Raw genomic sequence first — 14,943 nt, forward strand, 5'->3', positions numbered from 1 at the left:
TACGTTTTTGTGAGCAGTATATTTTTTTATGGCCTTGGGTATGTTAAATTTATTACCGGTTACATTGTTTTGATTTTATGAAAATTCAAATGAATTATTTCTGTCTTATATAACACTGGTTGTTATAGAACACTGGTGTATTCAGTGCAATCATATAGAAAGCGACTGTAATGGCATAAATATAGAACGATATATTTTATGTCAATATGGTATAACAAATTGGAGAATTTTATTTATAAACAAATTTCTTTTGCAAAGTTTTCTTTTGCACCAAAAAATCATTGTATTGCTAGAATAATTTACAAAAAATAAAGTTATCTTGAAGTTTTCACAAATGACAAGAATCCAACGAGTCTCGACATCACAAAGATGTTTAAAACCGCGCGACAATTTCGGTTAGAAATAATTTGCTTCATACTTTCTAATAAAGTGATAACAATTATTATGATTACAAATACTAAACGTTTCTACCACATCGATAGTCTACTCTGAAATGGAAAGTGATATAATTTGCATGTTGAATAGATGAAAACCGAGTGCCAATTACTGTTTCTCTCAGTAAGTGCCACTTATTTAGGTCATTTGAGCGTTCGGTGACTATGTTTACAACAATAAATCATATCCATATATGAATGTGAGATATGTTATATTACATATATATATAGTTGAATAATAGCGTCTTATGCCGGTGGTTTTACTCGGAGTAACTTATCGTAGGTATAATTTAGTACTTGTCTGAAAACCTGGTGTATAATACATCAAAACCTTTCTGAATAACACATTTGCTACGGTTTTCTATACTGTCAAGGTCATATATGTATAAAAATATTGCAAGCGTTGTACATGCACATGTAGAAAACGGAGGAAAAAGATAAGAAAAAGAAAAAGGAATAAATTATATATTCATAATAATAATAACTGTAGTATTTGATTCTAAAACTAATAAAAGTATTTTATTTTAACGGTTATTTTATCACCAAAAGTCGACATTGTCTAAAAGATGTATGTGTATGAAGGCCACGAATCAATATCATCAACTATCCATTGTACATCTGAGAAACACATACAACGTTGAAAAATAATATAGCTTAAGGTTTTATATACCTACTAAATAATCCTTATCTTATAGTTAAAAACCAATTAACGTAAATTTAATTAGTTTTTGATAATAAAAAGATGTACGACACTGTGTATTCGATTTTCCTGAAGACATAACTTGATCAAAATCCACTAATTCATTTCGTTTGAAATCGTTATAAAATGAACAAATAAACGAATTATGTGGCTGGTTGAAACAAGATTTTATTTTTGTTTATTTTTGTGTAATATTGAATTATTCATATCCCAGTTTCGCGTTTCAAATAAAAACCTGCCAAGCATGAATTTCACTAGCGCATGAAGTGTTCCTTAATATTTAAAATTACAACTTATAAGTTCCGTTAACTAAAAAAAGGTCAATAAAACGAGGTTCCTGTTCAGGTACAAATATTATTATCATTATTAATAATTGTATTATAACAATTCAGATCAGAAATGAGACTATCTGCGAGGGAACTAGAATAACCGACAAAGCCAGTAAAATTAGCAAGTTGAAGTGGTAGTGGGCTGGTCACCTTTATCGCAGGACCGATGGCTGCTGGAGCAAACGAGTCCTGGAGTGGAGACCGCTTGTGGTGGAGGCTGGATGAGGATTGCGGAAAACTGGGATATCTGGCACGAACTTGGGGAGGCCTATGTCCTGCAGTGGGCTTCGATAAGCTAAGCTGACTAACTAACTGACTGACTAATATATTTATTTGATACATATTGATTATACATTTTTGTACTTGAAACTAAAAATGTTATATTATCATAATACGCCGACGCGGCATCGCATTGATCTTACGGAAAGCTGAAAAGCACTTAACTTTGACCCCATACTTCTAACAAGTATTGCTTTCATACCAGGCCTGATGTCAAGGGTAGGATATCCCGTACTTAACGTTGTAAAAGAAAAACTGATAACAATTTTTTTAAACAATTTTCGTAACTTTTACAAACATTTTTATAACTGGTGCTAAAATTTAAGCAATAAATCGATCAGATTTTTTCAAAAATAAAATCAACTTAGAAGAAAACATCAGATGGTAAAGTTTTATTATTTCCTGTTTTATAAAATCAATGAGTTGAATAAGAGATGGTGCATAAAACAAATTGACGGGGAATAGAACGAATCCATTTGTGGAAATGGTTTTATTATGAAAATTAACCCGTGGGGACTGGTCCCGACGCCCGTAGCTCTCGCATCCGATTCGAAAGACTAAATAGTGCATTTTACCATCAACTTTAAACTTTATTGATATGTAATAATACATATCATTGCATAAAATAATATTTTTTTGTGATGTTTTTAAATTATGTTAGCGCCTACTTAATTATTGTATACCAATAACAGTTACTTTTATTTAATAAAGTTTCATTTGAAATTATTTTTAATTTCCTTAGAGTTACAATTATAAAGTTAATGTATATCAATTATAAATTGACGTAAATGGCAAAAGGAATTCATAATAATAAATATTTTAGTGAATAAGGAATTTTTTGTTCCTAAAATATGCGTATTTTTTTTTATTTTGTAAAAAAATAAAAGTTATTACATTTATTAATTTTCTTGTACAATAAAGACACTAAAATGTAAAATAAGTGACAATCTAATACCAGCGGAAAATCAACTCAGTCAGAGATTTCTAAAAGCCTTGTTTTATTCTGCTATCTATACAAATAAATAAAATTGGAGTATTAAAATAACCGCTTTTTAGTAAATACATATGGATTTATACGCGGTATATATGACAAAATAACATTTTTTTTTCAATTTTCGTCTGTCTGTCCGTCTGTTTGTTCCGGCTAATCTCTGAAACGGCTGGACCGATTTTGATGGTATTTTCACTGGTAGACAGCTAATGTAATAAGGAGTACCTTAAGCTACTTTTATTTTAGAAATTTATTTTATTTATAGCTCTACGAACTGAACATTTTTGTGAACTTTTTTGTTGAATTTCACGCGGATGAAGTCGTCGGTATAGCTAATGTAAAATAAAATCTTAAACAACATTCCACTTAACGCCTATCAAAACTTAGTGACTTATGCACATAGAAAGAAGAATTTTCAAATTTTTAACTGTTATTGTTGTTCAATACGTTATACGATAATAAAAATAGACAACATTTATGTTAGAATTAAAAACTACTTTCTAAAAAAAATCTACATGAATAAACAGATGTTTGGTCAACTATAGCAAATTTCGTATCGGTTGAATAGTCCAGCTCACCGACAACTTGCTCAGTGGACACATTATGTCACACACATGCTACATATACACATAAATTTTATGTAATATTGGTAAAGTTATGAAGCTATTGAAATAAGACACTCTAGGAAATATTTTTCCTCAAAATCTGGATCAGCCCGAATAGGGAAGTAGCCCAGTCTTACAAGAGTTTACAGATAATTAACACGGCTCTCAAATAGTTCATTTTTTTTTTAATAAGCTAGCCAGAGCTCTTGGGAACAGGTTGTGTTGACAGCCGGGGTAGGTTCGGTATAGTGATTGTAATTACAATGCTTGTGATGCTCCTGGTGTTAAAGGCATCAACAGATTACACCGTACGTACGTACGATTGTTTGCCACACACAGATTCACAGATAAATAGATGTAAAAAGAAAGTTTCAGCCAGCGCTGTTTCATTATTCATCAATTTAGAATTTCCTTTTTTAACCGACTTCAAAAAAAGGAGGTTACTAAATTCAACTGTATATTTTTTTATGTATGTTCGGGGATAACTTCGTCGTTTATGAACCGATTTTGATAATTATTTTTTTGTTGGAAGGAAGATATCCCTGGTGTAGTACCATGATAAGGAAACCAGGATCTGATGATGGAATCCCAGAGAAATCGAGGGAAACTCTCGAAAATCCACATAACTTTTTACTGGGCGTATCGATTTTGATGATTTTTAAGTTAATCGAAAGCTGATGTTTATCATGTAGCCACATTTAAATTTCATCGAGATCTGTTTACAACTTTTGGAGTAATCTTTGATAATGCGTATTACGTGACTATTTTTTCGTCTACCTTGTATTACTTGTCGATATAATTGAAGTCGGTTTTTTTCTTTCGTTTGCCTGCAAATACAATAATGTTGTTTTCCGCTTCTATGAGTCATTGCATGATATCATATAAACCATAATACTTAATATTAAGACTAAGGCAGATTTATTTTTTATATTGATTAAATTAAACCGAAGCTAATTATTTAAATAATAATAAATTTATTATGGGCAAGTACTTGAGGAAACCATTGTTTATATTTAACAAAGCTGTCTAACGATGTTAATTAAGATTATAAAATTATTTAGACTCATAATTAACATTCAGTTGATAAGAATCAGCAAGATAATATTTTAAGCTCGATAGCAACAACTTCAATTTAGGTACATCATCAAAAAATTTCAAGATGAACTGCGTAATTAAAACGATATCTGAATTAAGCGAAGTATGTAATAATTTACCCACTCTATTGTAGACAGAGTGGATGACCACATATGGTTGGACGTTTCTGTAACAAATATTTCAACGGAACAGAACGCAACACAAACGGAACGATATTACAAATTTGTTTCATATCCTATAATAATAACAATAATCCTTAAAGATTCTTATAAAATTTCTACCATCGCCTACGGGAATGACTGACGAAGACGAGCAGCATAAGCAAAGAAATAGTGCTCACAGCTATATTTGAATTTTTCTTATAGCTGGTAAATTTGTAGTTCAAAAATTAAATGTTTACGAAAATAATATACTATATAAAAAAAATTCTTATTTTACTTTGCCATTACACTTATATTTTAAAATAAATTAAATGCTTTCTCAAATATATTACTTGTTTTATCTCATATTTTAATAGGGAATTTCTTTCAGAAATACTTTAAAATGTCTAATAATGCATAGTTAGTAAATAGGTTAACCAATATTTCCTCTCAATATTTTTAATCATTTACGATTTTCAAATCGAAATGTGAACTCAATAACATGCTTAGAAGCTTTTATACTTGTTAAATACTTTTATTTTGCAAAGACAAAATTTAGATACATACACGGGGAATTTGCTCAACCGTAAAATATTTTCAAATTACAATGATATTGTTTATATTTAGTTACAACTTTAGTTTTTAGTTGACTGCTTCTTTTTTCCATATGTACCAATATTTTTATCCTTAAAAATTCGACCTGGATCTCTAATATTACAATTTTTTATATTTTTATAACATGTATCTAACATGTTTTACAACTTTTAGGTATTATTATAAAAATAACTAGAAAGCATCTTCAGTATTCTGCGTATTCACATTTTTAATAAGAACGGACTCAATACAATCAAAGACAGATATCTAATGCATACAAAGATGCACCCAGTGCGCCTGCTCGGGACAGCAAGGTCACAACATACGACGTGATGTACTCGTAATAGCAGTAACTCGCTGACGTCATTTTGAAATGACGCATTACCGAACTGTCGTTGGAATACATGCATTTAGTTACATAAGAGAGATATTAAACTAAAATTGATTTATTTTAGGTTATTATTTCTTACAGATATCTATTAGACATCGCTCCTGTGTAGTGGTGCGTGCACCGTGCAGGTGCTCACATACCGGCAATTGCAGGTGCTATTCCAGTTGGATAATTTGTAGAAATATTTCAATCCGGTCTGGTTATCTGTCCTTGTGGGATTCCCTACCGTACCTTAGAGAGTTGTTCTCATAGACATCTGATAGCGAACATTACTCCTAGTAGGAAATATATCCACCAACCCGCAGTAGAACAGCGTGATAGATTAAGCTCGGAACCATCTCCTACATCAGCCTTTCCCGAAGTGGGCGATAACGCCCCCTTGTGGGTGCTGCAGGCCTAAAGGGTAAGGTAGGCCTTCTGGTAAGAAACCCAGAAAAAAATGGTGTCATTGTGTAGAGGCTTGGGGGGCGATTTAAGTCATCCTTCACATTAGTTTTTACATTAGAATCGATTGTTTGTTTTATTTTGAATAAAAGAGACTCTGTCTAACTCTGTAAATACTATAAAGTTGTGTCTCAATACTTAATCATTCTCATTGGCAGGTGTAGCCTGTAAGAATTACTTGAGACCTGAGTGTCGTTTTGTACTGCCTACTGCGCTCAGGTCTCAAGTTACCTCTTGAGGGTTATAGTAAAAGTCTCATTTATAATTAATGTTTAATATTCGCTAATATAGCTCGCAATAATTAATTTAATTTGAAGTTATAGTGGTTTTTAAGTAGGTGAAAAAATGGGGGCACTATGAAATAATTTATTCTCTAAGTAGGCAGTAGACAAAATAAATTTGGGAAACCCGGTCCTACATGGAGAAAGAGGCTTATGCCCAGCAGTAGTGAGATGTTGCAGACTGAATCGTATTTCCAAAGATTAATATTGTTTATTAATCTGAGCGTATTTCATACTGATTTGTTTGATTAACTCTCAATTTTAATTGTATTTTTTATATCGATTATTTGTTATTTCCGATTTATAATGACATCATTCATATACATCTGTTTACTGCTTCATTATTGAAAGTAGATATGATAAAATGGCAGCCTTCTATAATACTTCGACGAAATGAAGCTACGGCGCTACGATTCATAAGAACGAGACCGTGTCTAAGTAATCCAATCGGAAAAAGTCGCACGGCTTTTTTATGTAAATAAGCATAGAAATCCTAATATATAACTATATATAACAAGTGAAAAAAATCTTAGGAATATTAACTGTGCTGTTGTATTCATAGCAATAAATTAATTTTAAATCTATAACGTGTATTATACTAACAGATTTTTTTTAAAAAGAAAACTAATTCTAAGTTTATATCTAGTCCTTCTATATGACAATTGATTTGCCGTCAAGTACATATTCCAGGACAGATATCGTAGTTAATATAAAACTATTCTGGCAGCTCGCCTAGCTCAGTATAATAATCCGTGTGCAAACTCTGGCTTTTGAGATACGTTCATACTAGTGTTGAATAGCTACCGCAGTTTACCATTTAGCAATCTACGGACTGGGTGTTTGTTCATACTCGTTGTCAGATATTACACATATCGCACGTAAAGACAAATGACATCAGAGAAATATTGAGTTTATTTTTCAATATATATTTTTCAGTCTATTTCTATATAGTTTTTCGAACCCAAAACCCAAGAATGATTGACGATAAAAAAAGAGTGTTGTCTCATATTTCGTTTTAGGTAAATTTTTCCACTATCAATTAATCTTAAACGTAATTTTATAATACGTTGTGTATGATATTATTTCCGTACAAGGCTAGCGTGTTTTGTGGAACGCGCAGTCAATACGTAGCTTTACGTTTTGCACTTAGTAGGTATACAAGAAATTTAACTTGACGTGCCATCCCGGCATTCCACCTGCTACCACTTTTAACGCTCAGTGTAGTGAAAATTTAAAACGTATATCCTGTTTGGTTGATATTTTGGAAAAACTAATCATATTTAATACTAGCTGTACCCGCGACTTCGTCCGCGTGGAATTTAACAAAAAAGTTATTGATCAGTTCGCAGAGTTACAAAATGAATAAATTTCTTAAATAAAAATAGCCTAAGTCACTCGTAATGTCATCAGCTATCGGTCAGTGAAAGTCCCGTCAAAATCGGTCCAGCCGTTTCAGAGATTAGCCGGAACAAACAGACAGACAGATAGGCAGAAATACAGACAAAAATTATAAAAGTGGTATTTTAGTATATGTATCGTGTATTATACATAGTTATATTATATATTTGGTATATGCATTTAGTAAAAAGCGGTTATTTTAATATTACAAATAGACACTCCAATTTTATTTTCTTTATATAGATGTGTACGTAATTACGTGCTTATATTATAACGTATATTAAATGTGAAAGTTCTAATTTTTTTTACATGACATTATTATATTTTAGATATAAAATATATTTCATTTCAACTGAAGAAAAGTTATAAGCTTTTTATTATTTTAATGTCTTGTACACGTAGTTATCTAGTCTTTTCAAGTCCTTTTATTGCAATAGGTGGTGACCCGCTTTTAATGCGGAACTGCATCGTCCTTGCCGATTTCTTTTTCATTCTGTTCCAAGAAAAAATTCTTTACTGCAAAAATTAACGATGAATATCTTATAGAACATCAAATATATTTAAATATTGAGTTGAAATTGCAAGAATACTATTGTGCTAACGTTGATAAGATATTTCAAAACAGAATAGTGATATGGAAACTTGTTCATAGATTTATGATTCCACAGATAACGTATTCTTAAATATCATCTGTCAAATTAATATTTCGTTCTGTTTACCTATCACCTACTTCTCTTTTTATAAATTTCAACATCTTATCAAATTATTTTTCCGTAGAAACATAAAACTTATATGTTCATTTGACATGTCGGTTTTCATAATAATACAAATGTAACTTTTTTGAAGATAGACATTTCTTTCTTGCTAATACTGTACTATTTGCAATGATAGTTGGAATGACAATAGTTGGATAACTAAACGAATTTTCAGGGAGAAAATCACAATGGAAATATGATTATAATATAATCTGAATAATTATGATAAGTCTATGTTGGAGATAGAGGAGGTGATACCTCTTACAAAAAAAAAGTTTGAAGGCTCAAACTTGAAATATACAGTGTTTTACTCTCGGTATATATTATATTAGTTAGTACCTACAATATAATATGTATTCCTTATTTTTCTATGTAATAAAATATTTGGACAGAAAAAATTACAATTACATGTCTTTACATGTCATAACATGCAGTAGGCATTATAGAAGTCAGTGACGTACGTCACTGAGTACTGCCTTAGATTTATTTCTCTATAACTTATTCGTGAAAAGAAAGAAAACTCCAAACGCACTTTGTCTGTAGGTAATATTTCATTTGTCTTCCGGGTTGACGGAACATACCGGAAAAAAAGATATAAAGGCCCTGTCTCTCTTTGTCCTAATGGAAATTTTTATTAACGTCTAAAAGTATACCAACCATTCATTTTTCACATGATTACTCAAAAAATTACAACGTACAAAAATAAAATCCCGCAAAAGATACTAAGTAATAACTTTTTTTTATACATAACCATTTACATTTTAATTTTCAAAAATTCAGGCGTATTGGTTTCAACATTGATTGCTTGAAATTACGAAGTAAGGTATGATATCTCAAATTTTATGGTGAGTCCAGAAATGACCGTGCTAGATATATATAATAATTTTCAATAGCTAAAACTAAGTATTGAAAATTAATTCCTTTACATTGAAAATAAATATGAAGAAAATCGTGTATGATGGAAGGAACTTATTTCTAATGAAGAGTAAAGGTAAAAACATTTCAAAAGTTAGGTACACATCATGACATTGCATGTTAGAGTTCAACAACTGACATAAGTGGCTTATATTCTTTTTTTTTAGATAAAAATAATTCATAAACGACAAAGTTGTCCCCGAACATACATAAAATATATATACAGAATTAGCAAGTTGAAGTAGCAGTGGACTGGTCGTCTGTGTCGCAGGACCGATAGCCGTTGGAGCAGACGGGTCCTGGAGTGGAGACCTCGTCTTGGCAAACGCAGTGTGGGACGTCCCCCGGCCCGTTGGACCGACGATCTACGTAAGATTGCCGGTGTAGGCTGGATGAGAATTGCGGAAAACCGGGATATCTGGCGAGAACTTGGGGAGGCCTATGTCCAGCAGTGGACTACAATAGGCTAAACTGACTGACTAATGTGTATATAATATAAATTTATATACGGTCGAATTAAGTAACCTCCTCCTTTTTTGAAGTCGGTTAAAAATACGACACAGATTCAAATTTAAATAGTTTATACATATTATAAACTGTTTAAATGTATAGAATTCAAGTTTAACCATTTATTATGTAAGTGTCATTACAACAGTTGTTTTTTTTTTGTAAATTTATTTATTTGCACGTGGAAACGAATTTTTTTCGACGTAAAGAAAAAAAATTAATGTTACAGTGCTAGACTTAGTGATTGAATTAAGTGTTTTTCTTTAATTTATTTGTGTATCTACCTAATATGGTAGACTTTTTGATCATCAAAAGTTTCTAGTTCAATTTGACAATTTATAAACAATTTTTAATTTAAATTCCACTCTAATTCTTTTACTTGCCATATTTTAATTTAATTTTTAGTAAAATTTGATTACTCAGTAGAATCTTGCATAACATTTTACAACCTGATACGTCACATCGTAACGTTTCTACCGAATGACAGAAAGACCGTTAAATTACAAAATAGCGTGCACAGTCTGTAATATCTATTGTCAACTCCTATTTGTCTAATATATTATACTGTGTTTACAGAAATGCATTATTGCATATTTTTAAATATCTTACTAAAATAATTTTCTTTATAAATAGAGGTTGAGATTTTCCGTAACGTAATTTTAATCTATACAAATAAATAAAATGTCCGTGTCCGTTTGTAATATTGAAATAACCGCTTTTTACTAAATGCGTATAGATTTATACACAGTACATATACCAAAATAACATTTTTTACAATTTTTGTCTGTCTGTCTGTCTGTTTGTTCCGGCTAATCTCTGAAACGGCTGGACGGATTTTGACGTGACTTTCACTGGGAGATACCTTTTTTTTACGCTGGATAATTCACTGGCAGATAACTTTTTTTTAACATGGGGAAAATCCATTATGGACACCTTCCGGCAAAGAGGGGCACCAGAGGGGAGTCAAACTCTTACTGAATAAAAACCATCCACGGGTGCCACTCCCTCGCCATTGCCGGAGTCGCAGGAATCCAAAATTCTTCTGCAGACTCCGGCAGCGTTGCCCTTGCGTGCCCATCCCGTTTCTAGTGGGTGGCGCGCGGTGGCACCGCGTGCACCAACCCAGGCAGATTTGATGGTTGGCCGAAACCCCCCCGAATCGACCGCCCTCTGCCTGGCGCTCAGGCTGCCCCGCACCGCCCGGACAGTGCCAACGTGAGTCAACACGGGCCGGGGCGGCGCAAGGGAAAGCGCCTAAGCACCACCCCTCTCCGAGGCGGGCAAGCGAGCCCACCCACCTCATCCCCAGCGCAGGGGAAGGAAAAACCAACCCCCACGTGTCCGCGCCCTCACGGCGCCTGCACTCACAGGTCCACTCTGGGCTCGAGTCAGAGCAGTACCCGGAGTGCACCTACCCACGCGCTTTCGCGCCACGGGGCGAGCGAGCCACTCTATCTAACTTGCCCACTGGCAGATACCTGGTGTAATAAGGAGTAACTTAAGCTAATTTTAATTTAGACATTTATTTATTTTATAACTCTACGAGCTGAAAAATAATTATTTTGTTAAATTCCACGTGGACGAAGTCGCGGGCAGGGCTAGTTGTGCAATAAATTGGTAAATAAATACTAAATATAAATAATAAAATGTTTGATTTACTGACTTTCTTTGTTCTAGTATCATATTTAACGGGTTTTACCGAAACTAGAAGTCCTGCAGTTTTTATCGACCCGACTTAATTTAATACATATTACCAGAACTTAATAATATTTTTATGTCAATGTATTAGTGGAAACCTGTACCTATTTTTATCTTGTTATTTATAAGTAATTTAATGCTATAGTTCTTATTATATACCGAAAATAAAAATAAATTAATAAAAAAATCTCAGCAAACTTGACTTTTAAGACGAAAAATAATATTTAAAATCCCCTGTTATCAGAAGAATAGCGTGTTCTATGTAGAAATGAAAAAACTTCAAGTTTGTTATAATAAAAAACTCGGTAGACCTATTTTTTACAAAAGAGAATATCGTTATATTCTATCGGTTGTAGTAAAATATTGAAGATCAAAAGCGATAACAACAATTTGAGGATTATTATTTATCCGAAAACAACGCGTTCAAAAACTCTTAATACTTTTATTTAATGGATGAGATAGCGTTTACCTAGCTAAAATATAATGCTAAAGTGCTGTCTTTTATAATATTTTGATAATAATAATGAGATCAGGGAAGCAGCTTAACGAACTTTTGAAAAAAAATCTATGCGTAATATATTACTTAATTATAATGCTTGCCAGCTTTGATTTGCTTCAGTCTGTAACATCCTACTGCTGGGCATAAGCCTCTTTCTCCGTGTAGGAGAAAGATTGGAGCTTAATCTACCACACTGCTCAACTGCGGGTCGGCGGATATGTTCCTTACTATGAGAAATGATCGGTAGCAGGTTTTTATGATAACAACCGGGATCAACGGCTTTATAAGTGCTCTTAAAGGAATGTTGGGGAGACCCACAGACAAAAACAAATATGCATCGAGCGTGGTAATGAAAAAAATAATTTATTTATGTATTTATTTTTTCCATTTAGTAATAGTTACATATATTTGTAACCTATTAAAATACTATATAAACAGTTTCAGTTTTTTGATACAATCGCCAACATGCGTAAAATGTTATTTGTAATAATGATTATAATAATATTATTCTTGTATTCGTCAACAAAACAAACAGCTTCCTTTTTATTACGAACATTTTTGTCTAACATTATTCTCGTTACCAGATAAATTCCCGGTATTGGAAACGGAGACACAGCGGAGTGAAATGCTCTCACAGTGAATAACGCTGCTCATTCGGGAATACATAATGGAAAAATAACGTGAACAAACCGAGCTCTATTAATTTTTGCGCTTTCTATAAACTAACACAGACCTTATGTTTTATCCATTCTATTTCATATTAAAATATTCTATTGAGGGCAGAAATATTAACAGAGTTACTTATCCGTGATTTATTTTATATCTTAGACTTATTTTTTCTTCACCTTTTTCTAACGGCTTTACTTTTATAACTATAAAAGCATTTCACATTTTATATTAAACTAGCGGACCTGCCATAATTTACAGTAAGTGATGTCGATAAGCTAGGACATCACGGTCTGTCATGCCTAAAAAGTGCAGGCCGCTTCTCGAGACATGCCGCACTTAACGATATAACGATATCATACGCCGGTCCCTTGCCACCGTCAACGTGCCAAGTCTACTTGAGCCGACTGGTATTGCAAGAGACGATGGCAAGAGACCGGACGGTATGAGTTTGATTCCATGGAAGATGGGCCGGGTGCTGGTATGGGATGCAACCCGTTCAGACACGCTAGCCCCTTCCCGTCTACATGGAACAAACAACAGAGCTGGTGCGGCTTGTAAAGCGGCTGAAAAAACAAAAGCAGACAAATACAGGGGTCTTGGCTCCGATTATGATTTTGTCCCATTCGGTGTCGAGACCCTTGGTCCGTGGGGTCCTAGTGCTATAACACTATTTAAGGAAATAGCAAAAAGGTTAGTCGACGTCACAGGAGACCGAAGAGCTGGCAGCTACTTCGGACAAAGAATTAGTCTAGCTATTCAAAGGGGGAACGCTGCCAGTATCTTCGGAACCTTGCCTAAAGGGACTCCTTTTAATAATATTTTTTAGTTATTATATTATGTATATATATACTTAAGGTTTTTTTTTTTTAGTTTAATGTAATTTATCTGTTAAATATACTAATTTTATGTAAAAAAAAAAAATACAGTAAATATTATATATATATATATATATATATATATATATATATATATATATATTATTTTTTTTAACTCTTATTCTACTAACCATTATCTCATAATAACTATGTTTATGCAGATACATACATTTCAGCAATTCATTTATATATATGTACATATCGTACTGTACAAAATAATTCGTAACAAAACTATAATAACTAGTTACTGATTATAATGATAATTCATACAAAATAACTATTGGTAATTTAATATAACTATGAAAAATTAATGATATTTAGATACTAAAAGTATAATCGCAATTCTATGTTATCTTATACAAATAAATAAAACTGGAGTGTCATACACATATAGTACATTCATTCACATTTATATTATTAGTAGGAATTATAAAAAGCTATGTAATTGCATTAAGGAATTAGTATGCGACTGAGTTATAGAACTAGTGGACATAAATACAATTAAATAATTATTCTGATCACGTAGATGTGCGCAGTTAGTGGTCGGTATGAAAAAGGTCAAGTGTGAGTTAGCGGTAACAACATAAAAATAAATTTTTCTTTGTGTCATTTTATTTAATATAAAAATATTAAGAACCTTGAAAATAACTTACTATTATAACGTCAATGTTAAAAGATATAAAAGTAAATAAACTATTATCTTAAATATTTCCTGTGTAAGCAAAGATATACTCGTTCATATATTGGTAGTTTTTTAATAAAGGTGGAGCAAGAAATACTTATCTTGCTCAAAATTTCAAGCAGGTCGTCTGGGGAAGCACCTAGACCTTACAGAATCACAACTAAATAACATTACTCTCAAGTAGAGCTATTTTTCTGTTGTGAGTAAAATAGCCAGATCTTTAGGAGAAGGTAAGGGAAGGTCCTGTCAATACTCCTGTTGTTACTGGCGTCCGCTACCGTATCCGCGTACAGGTGGACCTTGCACTTGCTTGCCACCTCTGTAATAAAATAAAAATAAAAGTCATTTCATTTTGGTAAGAGAACCACTTGTTTAAAGTATTAATTACCGACGACAACACGTTGGCGCAGTGATCATAGAAATTTGCTGATAAGCTACCATTCACATGTTCGTCCTTCGCATATGATTTTTGTATAGCTCATACAGATGTGTATCGTTCTTTATATGTTTGTTTTTCCGATTCCTCGACACACAATTTACATACTATAGGGAGTACGTAGAAGCGTAGATCAAATAATAAATCAGTTTGAAAATTCAACTAGATTTTGCAATATCTCTCTCCCTCTTTCATGACTCATCAAAAACAGTGCAACAATTGTGTT

This window comes from Melitaea cinxia, chromosome 5, assembly GCF_905220565.1.
Source record: "Melitaea cinxia chromosome 5, ilMelCinx1.1, whole genome shotgun sequence".
NCBI lineage: Eukaryota > Metazoa > Arthropoda > Insecta > Lepidoptera > Nymphalidae > Melitaea > Melitaea cinxia.